At 36.4% G+C, this 12,592-nt stretch overlaps 1 protein-coding gene and 1 pseudogene across 1 annotated transcript in view; both read left to right on the top strand.

Moving 5' to 3' along the window:
• SLO2 (slowpoke 2) overlaps positions 1-12,592 on the top strand; it is a 743,624-nt gene that overhangs the window by 361,311 nt on the left and 369,721 nt on the right. The gene's annotated exons all lie outside the window — the stretch shown is intronic.
• On the top strand, positions 9,089-12,542 carry LOC137243715 (tigger transposable element-derived protein 4-like; annotated as a pseudogene).

Here is a 12,592-nt window from a genome sequence, read left to right as displayed (position 1 = left end):
GATGACGACAAGGTAGATACAAAAGTTTTCGCTCAAGTTTTTTTTCTAATAACTTTGCAGCTCCTTTTATAACGCCTGTGTTAACCGATGTCGTATCAAAACAACAGGCCACAATATCATCCTTCAGATCCCATTCAAATAACAGTTCATACATCGTATCAGCTATTTCCGAACCTGTTGCAGCATATAATTTTGGAGCTCCTATTAACTGTTCGCCATTCCTGTAAGTAACAACAACTGGAAGTCGTTTCACCTTTTAACGACCTGTTATTTCTGGAAGTGGTTTTCCATTCCAATGCAAAGTGCCGCAATTTATCTATTTAAAAAAAACCTACTATTCAAAATTTGTTCATTCAAGAGCAGTATAGCTTTAATAAGTCAAAGAAATTTTTTGTAGTTGTTTGCAATTTTAAAATATATATTTTCATTTCTTTATACTTTTTTTTAGATTTCTTTCGACATGCTTGTTGCAAGAACAAGTTGCAGTGGACGCTTAAATTTGTTGTGGCATCACTCATTTCGAAATAAAATTTATAAAAAAATATATGTGTATACTTTTTTAAATAAATAAACTTCAAGTTTGGCTTCAAGGGATATATGTATTTGTGTATAAAAAAGTTTATTTGAGCGTTTTTTACCCGAATACCACGATTCACTGATAAACACATTTGCACAGACTTAATTTACTTTTCATATTTATTTGTCGAAAGCAATATACATTTTTCACTGTAACTCTGTTATTGATCGACCGCTTTTGAAGATTGTGGCCATTTTCGAAAAGTAAGAAAATACAGATCTTACCACGGTATGGAAAAACAGTAAATTTTGGTAGGGTTTAGAAATATGGAAGCCTGAAACAAAAAATTGTAAAAATTCCTAATTTTTCAGGATTTCAAGCCCTTTGTGCCACCTCTAAATCCTTTTTGATTGGCCAAAAACTTTGTATATATTCGTTTTTGAGCTATTCGCATATTTTTAGGGGGTCAGATCAAGAATCCAAACACTTTTTTCCCCTCCATACAACGAAGGGTCACCCTAATGTATATGAATGTTGGAATACACATCTTTGTATGTACATGCCCAGCAAAAACTGACAAAAGCGGATGTAAGCAATAAGGAATACCTGTTTTACTCCTGACAGATAAACCTTAGAATAAGGTCAATCTGGTAAGGCAAATCTAGTACAGGGTTCATAAACCTTATAATTAAGTTATAGTCTTGTATTAGATCTTATGTAAGACTTATTTTTAATAGACTATAAGCCTCATATGAAAGGTCATAATACAGCAAGCAGGTATGAAGTAAGTCTTATTTGATTAAGTTCATAAGCTCTATAGTTAAGTTATTATAATATAATATAATATTATTATTCCCAATGGCTTATAATAATTCCTTATGTAAGCCATATTTTATATAATCCTTATATATAACGTTATCATTGAGAAAATCTTTATGCCTGATGTCATAAGTACAAACAAATTAGGAGTATTATAAGGAATATGCCATACAACTAATATTCCTTATAGAGTTAAGGTCTGATACCATAAGCTGTTTGCCTATGTGAAATAAGTCTTATATAAGGCTTAAATTTTTTTCAGGGTAGTACACGTAATTTCTGGACATACCCATGTGTTCGCTGGTATTATAAACTTTAACTGGTTGGTGGATGTCATAAAGCTACTAGCTTTAATATTCTGCTGGCAGGATACTCACAACCCTTTGGTCATAATGAAAAGTCTAAATTATTACAAAAGACTAAGTAAGAGCGTTGGCATATAAAAACACACAAAACAGAATATTTTTGCACTTGACTATTTCGTGCATGTCCACTAAAAAGTACGACCAGTTTTATGTGGAGTTTTCAGTGTTTAAGTAAATATCTTCACGTCCTCTCACGACACTTGACTTAAGTTTTTAAAATGTTTGCACTTGTTAAAGGTTTTACTTTTATTTGAGATATTAAAAAGTGATTCATGAAGTGGAAGGTGGCAATATTTGTAGTGATAAGTAGGGCTTTATTACAACTTCTTTTGGAGTGGCAACAGAAATGCTTTGGCGTTTACGCTTGTACTAAGACTGATTGCATAAATGTATATACTTGTAAATGGAACAGGTAATGGGTTCTAGTTGATTACTTTATATACCGCAACTAAGAACAGCTAGTTTTAACAATAGGCTGCAAATTGAGAATGAAAGCGTCAGCAATATTATCCTCAACAATGCTAAAAGTTTACTAAGATCAACCTGGCGGAAGATTTAGAGCGCTTATAGAGGAGTCTACAAAAACAAAGCCCAGATATTTCCAGTGGCATAAATGCATTTTAAAGATGAACAGAGGAGTTCTGCATGCTACCCAAACCAGTAGAGGTCTAGTTTTGTACAAAATAAATGTGCAAAAATGTGTCGAAAAAAGTTGTCCTCTATTTAAAGGAAAAAAACTTGCAGAGTCTGGTTATTCGAATAGGTGAGATCTTCATCATCTTCTTGAGCACTTTTGTAGCATAGGGGTTGATTTTAAAGGCGTTACTTTCTAAAGTTTGATGTTAGACGAGAGGAGAAAAGCTTCGAAATTCAAGACCAAGAAATTTTCCTGTGCTACGGATTATTGCTCTTACGTCTCTGAATCCACCTAGAGATTAAGATTATTATAGGTAACTTCATTGAAAACCTGTGGTTTAACAGAGAGTTCAAATGGCTTAAAATAACCCTTAGAAAAGTGTAAAACGGCAAAAGCTTATGAAATTTTCACTACCAACTGTCCTTAACAGGAATAACTACATACACTGTTCTTGTTTTTGTTAATAGTACAAGCGCAGTCGCTAGCGGCGTAGAGCCAATATCTTCTGTTCGACCTGCTACTTAAGAGCGGACATCTTAGCTTGAACTGAGTACAAATTTAGTGTAAGCAGAAATATTAGTCGAGAAAGGCGCTCTTTGATTACAACACTCGTACTCCTAAAGGGCAGGCTTCCTTTGTAAAAATTAATAGCTAGTGATACAAATTTCTGACACAGTACTAGATCTAAATCACAAAGCAGAAACTAATTCGATAATAGTTCGATTTCGACTAGCTCAAAACTATAACAAAGGTAATGCAGCGAGGACAATTTCCACTGTGGTTAAGAGATTCAGGTTCCGAATGCTCTAGAAGTGCACCAGTTTAGAATGCTACAAATCCTCTTCAGGCATTTTTCGGCCAGACTACCGGCAATAGTTGATAAGTTTCGAATGTTTATAAGAGAAAACCTTCCACTGCCATGGTCCTGTCAAGAGAATTGCAACCTGACGAGGCGATGTGAAGTGTATATGTGCTACGTGAAATGGGTCCAGCATTATCATCGCATCTGACACTGCAACTAGTAATGAAGGTCAAGAGTTCAATGACGACAACGCAGTTGGTGATACCCACAAGTTGTGGATTTAACAATATGATGTAACGTTTTTTGAAATATATAGAAAGACGGGCTTAGCTTCGCATTCGAAAGTAGACATTGTCTATCCCCCATTCCCTAACCTACATGCCTAAAGCTGTGGAAGTCATGTAAGAAATCTAACAGAATCTGGTTACTTGAATTGGTGAGATCATCAACAGCAAGCAATTGACCTTAAGTGCCTTTGTGGACATAGGGGTTGCTTTTATAAGCATAACTTTCGAAAGTATGTGTTTTTTGGCCTTTATGCTACGTTTCCAGCCTACCCTATTAAATTTCCATGTTTGCCAGTTTTGATTGACTTTCAAAATCCAAAAAGATAGGCAGCACATAAGATGCGAACTCAAAAGGGACTATCCGAAGGACGATATGCTTACTCCCTAACGAATAGCTCACTTAGTATAAAAATCATCCATGGGTCGACTTTAAATGCTGAAGACCAAGCAGATAATGTGGCTTGTCTTATTACAGCCTTTCTATTGCAACATTACAATTCATAAAAGCACGACTTCGTCTCCAGCTCAATCTGCACCCCTATAATAACTAGCTACGTACATATCTGTATTTTGGTAGAGTAAACTACCAATTAAAAGCAAGAGAAATCTACTGGACTAACCTCAAAGGGTAATCACTGTGTGCTGCATGGAAATTTTTCCACATCGTCTGCTGACACTGTAGATGCAACGCTATCCTTCGCACTAGCCTATAGCTGAAGAGGTATATAAGGACAGCTTAAAGATTAAAAGTGGAGTAGAGTGAACAAAATAAAGCTTAGGGTTTGACAACTTTTATTTTGGGTAGAGATATAGTCACCTGTGTGGTTTCAATGTCATCAGACTTAATGCCACCAGAGCAGTGTTCCGCACTTGTTAGCACAATTGTGCTCTCTTTGCCTATACGGAAGGGCGGCTACTTTAAATTTTTGAAGACCCTCGTACTATAGCCTTTATCTAAGAGATCATTTAACGGCGAATGCCCTGAGAAACAAAATTTGCTTATAGCTAATAATTAATGCCCTCCATACTTTCCAAACTCCTTAGTGACTTCCCAAAAACTGAGCTTCGGTCAATACGTGGAGTGTTTTTTAATGAGCTTTGCTTTTATTTAAGAAATCATGCTTCAGTGTTCCAGACTGAGGTAATCTCGTGCTTTGTATTTTTGAGAAGAATAGACATGGCGTGACTTAACTTATCTGCAGTTACTTCTGCACAAAAGGTGTTGGCGCAGTTAAAGTGACTGAAGAAGGTGACTTTGCAGTAAAAGTTGCAGTTAGAAAATGTTACCAAATATAACGCGCTCATTTTTCTTTGAGTGTCCGCCCATAGTGAAATGTGAAGACTTAACAAGTGGCTAAGGTGGGTTCGGAATTGTCAATTCCTTGAATTCCTACACAATCTTTCGATCCTAGGTTGACTAGATACCCTGAATGGGACTGCAGACAACTTTAGAGATTATAAGACATTTCCCTTTACATGGAGTTGCCGGATCAAGATACATTACTATATTTTGATTTATGGATGTTTTTCTGCGCCCATTATTGGGCCTGTCTTAGAAATCAATTCTGGTAAAAAATGATCATAAATCTTAAATATTGATATGATAGCGGCAGTAGAAATGGCCACCTCCAAGAAATAATTTTCTTCATTATAAACTAGAGCTTACGATATCTTCTCGAACACAAGCGAGATTTTCGAGACCCGAGAAATCGAGAACTTGACTTTTTCGCGAGATTCTCGTGTCTCGAAGTACTAGTAAATCTCACGAGCTTCTCGACATTCTTCCTTAATCGCTGTATGGACAGTACTTATAAACTTGGTTTTTTTTACTTTTGACTTTTTTATTGATTATATTGCTTCAATGACATTTAACTCAAAACATATTTATTATATTTGTTCTTTGTTCGCAATATTTTATTTTTCAACGAGACATCAAGAACACGGCTTCTCGCGAGATTCTCGAATCTCGAGTTACTCGTAAGGCTGGCGAGATTGTCGAATTTCCAAACTACTCGTAATACTCGCGATCTGCTCGACTTTCAATTCAGTCGCTGCATTGGCAATATTCTATACATTTCGGGGTTTTTTACTTGTGGTTTTGCGGACATTTTGGCTTGTGCTCCAGAAGAAATCGTAAGCCCTATATAAAACAGCCAATGAATCGACTAAGTTAAATGTTAAGAAGTTCGCGAGCCTTACGTGTAACTCAAGATTCGAGAATCTCGCGAGAAGGCGAGACTCGCGAGAAATCTCTTCTCGAATATGCTTGAGAAATCGTAAGCTCTATAATGAACGAATTCCATATATTCTGAAAATTTATATATTACATATATATTTTATTTTATTTTTATTCTCTAATTAAGAGCAGTGTCGTTCTTTAATTTTATATCGACGCCCGTATCTTTTTTAAAAAACTTATCTTACGAGGACTAAAAAAAGTTAACCTTATTTACAACAGCCATAATATTCGCATACGAATGAATCGCATTTTCTCTCTAACTAGCCCCAGAGTCAAATTTTTATAGCCGCATTTTTGAACCGCTGAGAACTTATAATTATTTTTGTTATTAGTAAATATGCACCTGCTTTTCAATGTTCACAATTCGAAATTTCTTTCTTTTTTTCACGACAGCGAATGTGCGCACACTGCGTAGGGTTTCTCCGCTTTCTCCTGCTGCTTCCACGTTTTGCATTGAAAGACACTGGGTCAGGAAGCATAACTACCGATTTACATAATTGCTATGACGCGCGCAAACTATTCCTCTTTGTGGTTTGGCTTGCGACGAAGATGAAGGCAACAACGAAATTGTTACCGCCAATCTTGCATGACACTTATCCGCTTCATACATTTTCCGGTTCTACGGATGTTTTTAAGATTGCAATGCACAATTATTTTGGTTTTTTGAAGCATTTTGGTGACGCATTCATAACGAATCCCCTCACAGACATGCAAGTGCGAACAAACGAGCGAAATATGTGGATACACCAGTGTTGCTATTATTATTGCTCAGCACTACAAGTGCATGTCAGCAATGTGGCATGTTGTTGAAGATTAGCAATCATCCACGTTGGATTTAGTGACCTCACATGTTCAAGGTGGTAAAGGGCTTAAGGCTTTTGGAATTTAGTGTCTGGTCAAGGTAATCTGTTGAAGATTACAATTGTTCGCATTTCAGAGAAAAACAAAGTGAGTGGGCGAAAAAATATTATGGGAAACTTGACAATGGGAACGCTTTGTAAGCTTCTTTTCAAGCTTTAATGACTATCTGCGAACTGGCGCTAATCGGAAATTATCTTCTATGAGGTAGCGAGCTATTGACATAATGAGATCCAATGAAATTACTAAACTTATGGCCAAGTCCAAGACCAAGACCGAGACCAAGGACAAGGCCAAGACCACGACCAACACGAAAACCAAGTCCAAGACCAATACAAATACCAATATCTATCAATATCAATATCAATTCCTATACCAATATCAGTATCAATATCTATCAATATCAATTCCAATACCAATACCAATATCAGTAACAATATCAATTCCAATACCAATTCCAATACCAATATCAGTACCAATATCAATCCAATACCAATATCAATACCAATACCAATACCAATACCAATACCAATACCAATACCAATACCGATACCAATACCAATACCAATACCAATTCCAATACCAATACCAATATCAGTGCCAATACCATTACCAAGATCCCGGACTAAGAAGTGCAATGTCGAGAATAAGGATTTATTCCTTCCGAGCATAGAAATGCCTTCCGAGCCTAGAAATGTCTCCCAGTATATTCTAAGCATTAAAAAAAAGTGGAATGGCTTTGGTATATTGTCGGTTAATAAAGCACCCATAAAATAATGCCAACAGTGCTGAAGACTGAGCTATATGCATTAAAATTAACTACTCAAAGGCATCGAGCTATGAACACAACCACATCCAATGAAATGACACAAACTTATGGCCAGGGCCAATACCAATATTAATACCAATGTCAATACCAATACCAATACCAATACCAATACCAATACCAATACCAATACCAAAACCAATATCAATACCAATATCAATACCAATACCAATGCCAATCCCAATACCATTACCAATACCAACAACAATACCAATACCAAACCTTTTACCAAAACCCCGGGATGGGAAGTGGAATGTCGTTACCAAGGATTTATTCTTTCCGATCCTATAAATGCCTCCCAGTATACTCTAAGGGTATGCTTAAACAGCCACCGATTAACCGAAAAATTGCAATCAGCTGATGAAATCGCCCGGGCTGGTTTTAAAATTGCAACCGATATCAGCCGGCAGCTTTTTTTCTTACATTTAACTTTTTCGCAAAAATACGCCTACAAATGTGCTTTTATGTGCCTATCCCATAAAGGGCGGCTATTTTGCACAGAATTAATCAATTTTTTAGTCCATCGCACAAACAATTAATTTCTCACGGTAAATGCACCCAATTTATCGGAGGATAAAATTGAACACGCGTGAATTTATCAGCAGTGAAAAACGACAACGGCCGACAACAACTCGGTGATCGGTTGAAATGTACACACGCCCATCTAAATACATGTGTTTATTTTTATCGGACGATTATGACCGGCATCGCGCGATCAAAATCGGTGGCTGTGTAAGCGTACTCTAAAGGTCAAAACAAAGATAATGTCTTTGGTCTATTGTGGGATAATAAAGCCTCGATAAAACTATACCTGTTTGTTAGACGAATTTTCGACACTCTAAATCGCCATATCTTAAATACGTTCAAACAGCACAGCTGAACCTTAATACTTAGTCATCTCGGGAGTTTAAGTGTTTTGTGAGGCGCAACAATTTCTAGGGACTGACAATGATATTTATATAAAGCTTCCCTAACCCAATTGTCAACCTTACCTAACCGTTACGAATCCCATTTATTTAGCAGAAGAGACTCTTAACCCCAAGTTCCTCAAGGAAGGAGAGGGTTGGATGACCTAAAAATTCAACGTGATTATATCAATTCTTTCTAGCAATAGTCGGGCAAGTGTTAGCAATGGTGCTGTTTTCTGGAATTTACCAAATCAATAGCCAGCAAAGAACCATCAAAATCGATCAAACACACAAAACCTTCGAGGCGTGTCCTTATCGCTTAAAGAAGAAGACTGAGTCATCTACCGCTTATCGCCCAATCCTCGCGACTAGTTTCAACTTTCGTCACGGTGATTATTTCCGACTCAAATGTCACTAACAAATAAGCGTATATTCATTAGTGAAGGGTGAATACCTACATTTGGGTTGGCTAAATGCTACCACAACCTGCAACGAAACCCACCCTAAATATTTCCATCTCCTCTTCGTATTCAGATATTAAATAAGTATACCTTTTTTTATTTTTTTATCATACATTTAGTTGTAGATTTCCTTTTCCCAACTGCCTTCTCATTTTCTCTCTGCCTTTATTATTATAAGATTCTCGAAGCACTGTGATTTTTATTTGAAACTGTTGTACTTGACCTTTCAGTTTACTACTGTGTAGAAGCTTTTAGGCTTTTCCAGGCTTTTTACTCCATATCGCGAAAGGTTTAAAAGACACGCCACTCAGATGCGAGAGCGCATTTGCAAAGATTATGGACAGAAGTTTCATATTCCAGCTCACAAAAATGGCAGGTTTGTGCAACAGATATATTTAGCTTACTCATGTGATATCGTAGACTTCAGTGTCCTGTATAGTACCCAGTGAGAGTTCGTAGGTCCTACCTGCCTAAATAGGTAAGTTTGGCTGTCACTCTCATTGTTGGGAATATAAGCAATTTGACCTGTCTTTGCCCAGGGCATTCAATCTAGTATTGTCTGTACTGATTTGTTTTCTAGATTCTTGTTAGTGAGTCCACAGAAGGGCTTTGGACTATAGATTACTGCCTGAAAAATGGTGGAGTAGCATCTCATTGATATTGGTTTCTTGATGTTCGTCCCGTTTCCGGCTCCCGTTTTTTCGTGATCAAACCATAGCTCTGCGTCAGGGTCGCTATATGGATTTCCTGTTTCCCAAAGAGCTCTATCCGCAATAGGCACTAAAAAATTGCTTTTGTATGCTTTATTGCCAATTTTTAGCTCGGAGAAGTCTTAGTGCAGCATGTTAGTATGAGAAAGGAAGGTATTGCTAATAGGGCACTAAATCCTACAGCAACGGACGTCCTCATCGCATGCGTTGTACCGAACTAGTCGATGCAGTTTGCTTACTTTCTCTATTGCTGATCATTGGTGATTACGGAGTCGAAAAAGTCCTGGTCAAAACATTGTTCTAGGTGAAAATGTTTCAGTTCACAGGTATCCCTATAGCTATATCATGTCGTATCATGCATCCTTTTTATTTTTCGAACTTTTTCGATAAAAGTCCACATATAAAAGTAAAATCTGTATTTTTATTTTTTTAGTCCGATAGAACTAGTTAAACTCGGACTTTTAAAAATAAAAATCCGGAAATAAAAGTTAAATTCGGACTTTTATTTTTTAAGGCCATAATAAAAGGCCGGCTTGATAACAAAGAAACGGCTTATCCGACTTTTATTTGGCCTTAAAAAATAAATGTCCGGATTTAACTTTTATTTCCGGACTTTTATTTTTAAAAGTCCGAGTTTAACTAGTTATATCGGACTCAAAAATGAAAATCCGAAAATAATTTTTATCTTGACACAAATATATTGAAACTCTAAAAATAATAGTTTTGCAAGGAATTATGTTGTAAAAGGAATAACAGTTTCGGCCCCTCGATTTTTGACATCACAACAGTATTAGGTGTCCAGTATAAATAAATAAATGTAAGGCGCGATAACCTCCGAAGAGATCTAAGGCCGAGCTGCTCTTCCAATTTGCGTCGTGCACCTCTTGATTTTCCCTACAAATTGGCCGGACGGGACCACATGTTTTATGCCGACTCCGAATGGCATCTGCAAGGCAGATGAGTTTTCACTGAGAGCTTTTCATGGCAGAAATACACCCGGAGCGCTTGCCAAACACTGCCGAGGGGCGACCCAGCTTAGAAAAATTTTCTTCTAATTGAAAAACCTTATTTCTAAAATTTTGATGTTGGTTTGCCCGGGGTGTGAACCAAGGGCATACGGTGTGGTAGGCGGAGCACGCTACCCTCACACCACGGTGGCCGCCAGGTGTCCAGTATAACATTAATAAAATTTAGTCTATGGCCTCCCACTTCCACTTAACCGATTATACTCAAATTTGCAAGATAGCTGCACAGATATCCAGAGCGTGTTCCTTCAACTTATTTTCGTTAAGTGGACCAGTGGCAGATCAGTTCTTAATAATTATAAAAGAGATTGGAAATTTCTTGCCTATAGATACTGCCATCCATTGCAAAAGGGCAGTGAAATTCATTTACTTTCTTTTAGGAATTTTAATGCCAATAAATTTCTACGATTAAAATTTACTCACTAACTTAACAAATACTGATTGAAAAGTTACAATGAAAGATAAAGCAAGGTCTTAAATTTGAAGTTTACGTGAAAAATCTTGCGTTACCCAAAGAAAAAAAAAAAATAAAATTTTCTCCAAATTGAATTTTTAGATTTTTACAAAATTTTTATAAAATATACATTTGCCACAATGTATTTAAATACAACTTATTTACCTGTCAAGAGCACTAGCACAATAAAGTATGCTTCTGTGACCTTTGAACTGCTTTAAATAAATATATGTGCATGCTCAGAACTGCAATATAACGAAACTATAAGCATTCTAACAACTACAAAAATTGTTGTCAGAATTCAAGTACATTTTCTTTAATATTTTCTAAGGTAAAAAGTAAATGAATGGATGTTGTCGAATTTTCCTAGGAAAACTTTCTTTTGCAACTTTTCTATTAAGTACGTAAAAGTAAAGTAGCTATACAAACAGTCTATACACACAAACTTAGAAGCAGATATATTATATGTAATATATGTGTGCTTGTATGGGTGTGTAAAAATGAGTGTCTTGAGAGCACTGCTAAAATTTATGTAAGCAATATATGTGCATATGTATAAGTACAGTGAAATTCCCCATTACGGACAGTCCTTATAACCGAACAGCTCCAATAACCGGACAAATTTTGGGCACACAGGCTTTTCATTAATTTTTTCATACAAATATCATCCTATTAAACGGACACTCTAATAACCGGACTCGGACAAAGTTTTTCAAACCGTATTCATAAAAAAATTTCTCATAAACGGACAAAATTCAAAAATATTACAAGCAAGCTTTGTTGTTCATTACAAAAATGAAATAGGTGATTCCGCTTTTAACATGTATACACACATTCAAGCCGTGTGTTTCAAATTAAGGGTAGTTTTCCATTTAGTTTGTTAATTAGTTGCATGCGATTGGTTCAAAGTTCGTAATAATATGGCGCCGAAAAAGAAGATACTTTCTATTAAAGAAAAAATGGAAATCATTAATGTTTTAGAAAAAGATAAATTATCAGTACATGGAGTTGCAAAGAGGTAAAGTACAGTGAGCCGAAAAATTTAATGGTAGTAGCTACACGTTTTTTTGCTTTGAAAGGTTCAATATTGTCAAAACACAAGCTGCTGAAACCAACAAAAGTAAAGAAAAAAACTAAATGGGAGCCTGGAATTAATGTTCATCAAAAGCGAAGTTTTCTTAAAGAAGGCGGCTCTGAAATAGAGAAGATGTGTTTTAATTGGTTCGCTAAGGCAAGATGTCAAAACACTCCGATTTCTGTTCACATTTTGAAAGCAAAGGCAATGGAAATTGAAGGCAAACTGGGTGTACCTACTTTTAATGCTACAGATGCATGGTTAAACAAATGGCGAATAAGGAATAATGTTACTTTCAAATGCATATCTGGTGAAGCTGCAGATGTAAACCAGGATGGTGTCGAACAGTTTAGGACAAATCTGCCATCTCTGTTGACCGATTACAAGCCTCAAGACATTTACAAAGCAGACGAAAGTGGGCTTTTCTTTCGTGCCTTACCTGACAAAACCCTCGCTCTTAAATCCGAAAAATGCATGGGCGGTAAACTGTCAAAGGAAATACTCACAATTTTGTTCTGTGCTAACATGGCTGGAGATAAGGAGCTGCTTTTGGTTATAGGTAAAGCAGCCTCCTCGATCTTTTAAACATGTTCCAATCGCAAAACTGCC

The sequence above is a fragment of the Eurosta solidaginis genome, chromosome 3 (genome assembly GCF_040869045.1).
Source record: "Eurosta solidaginis isolate ZX-2024a chromosome 3, ASM4086904v1, whole genome shotgun sequence".
Lineage (NCBI taxonomy): Eukaryota > Metazoa > Arthropoda > Insecta > Diptera > Tephritidae > Eurosta > Eurosta solidaginis.
The sequence above is the reverse complement of the archived record's forward strand: the minus strand, read 5'-3'. Positions and strand labels throughout refer to the sequence as shown.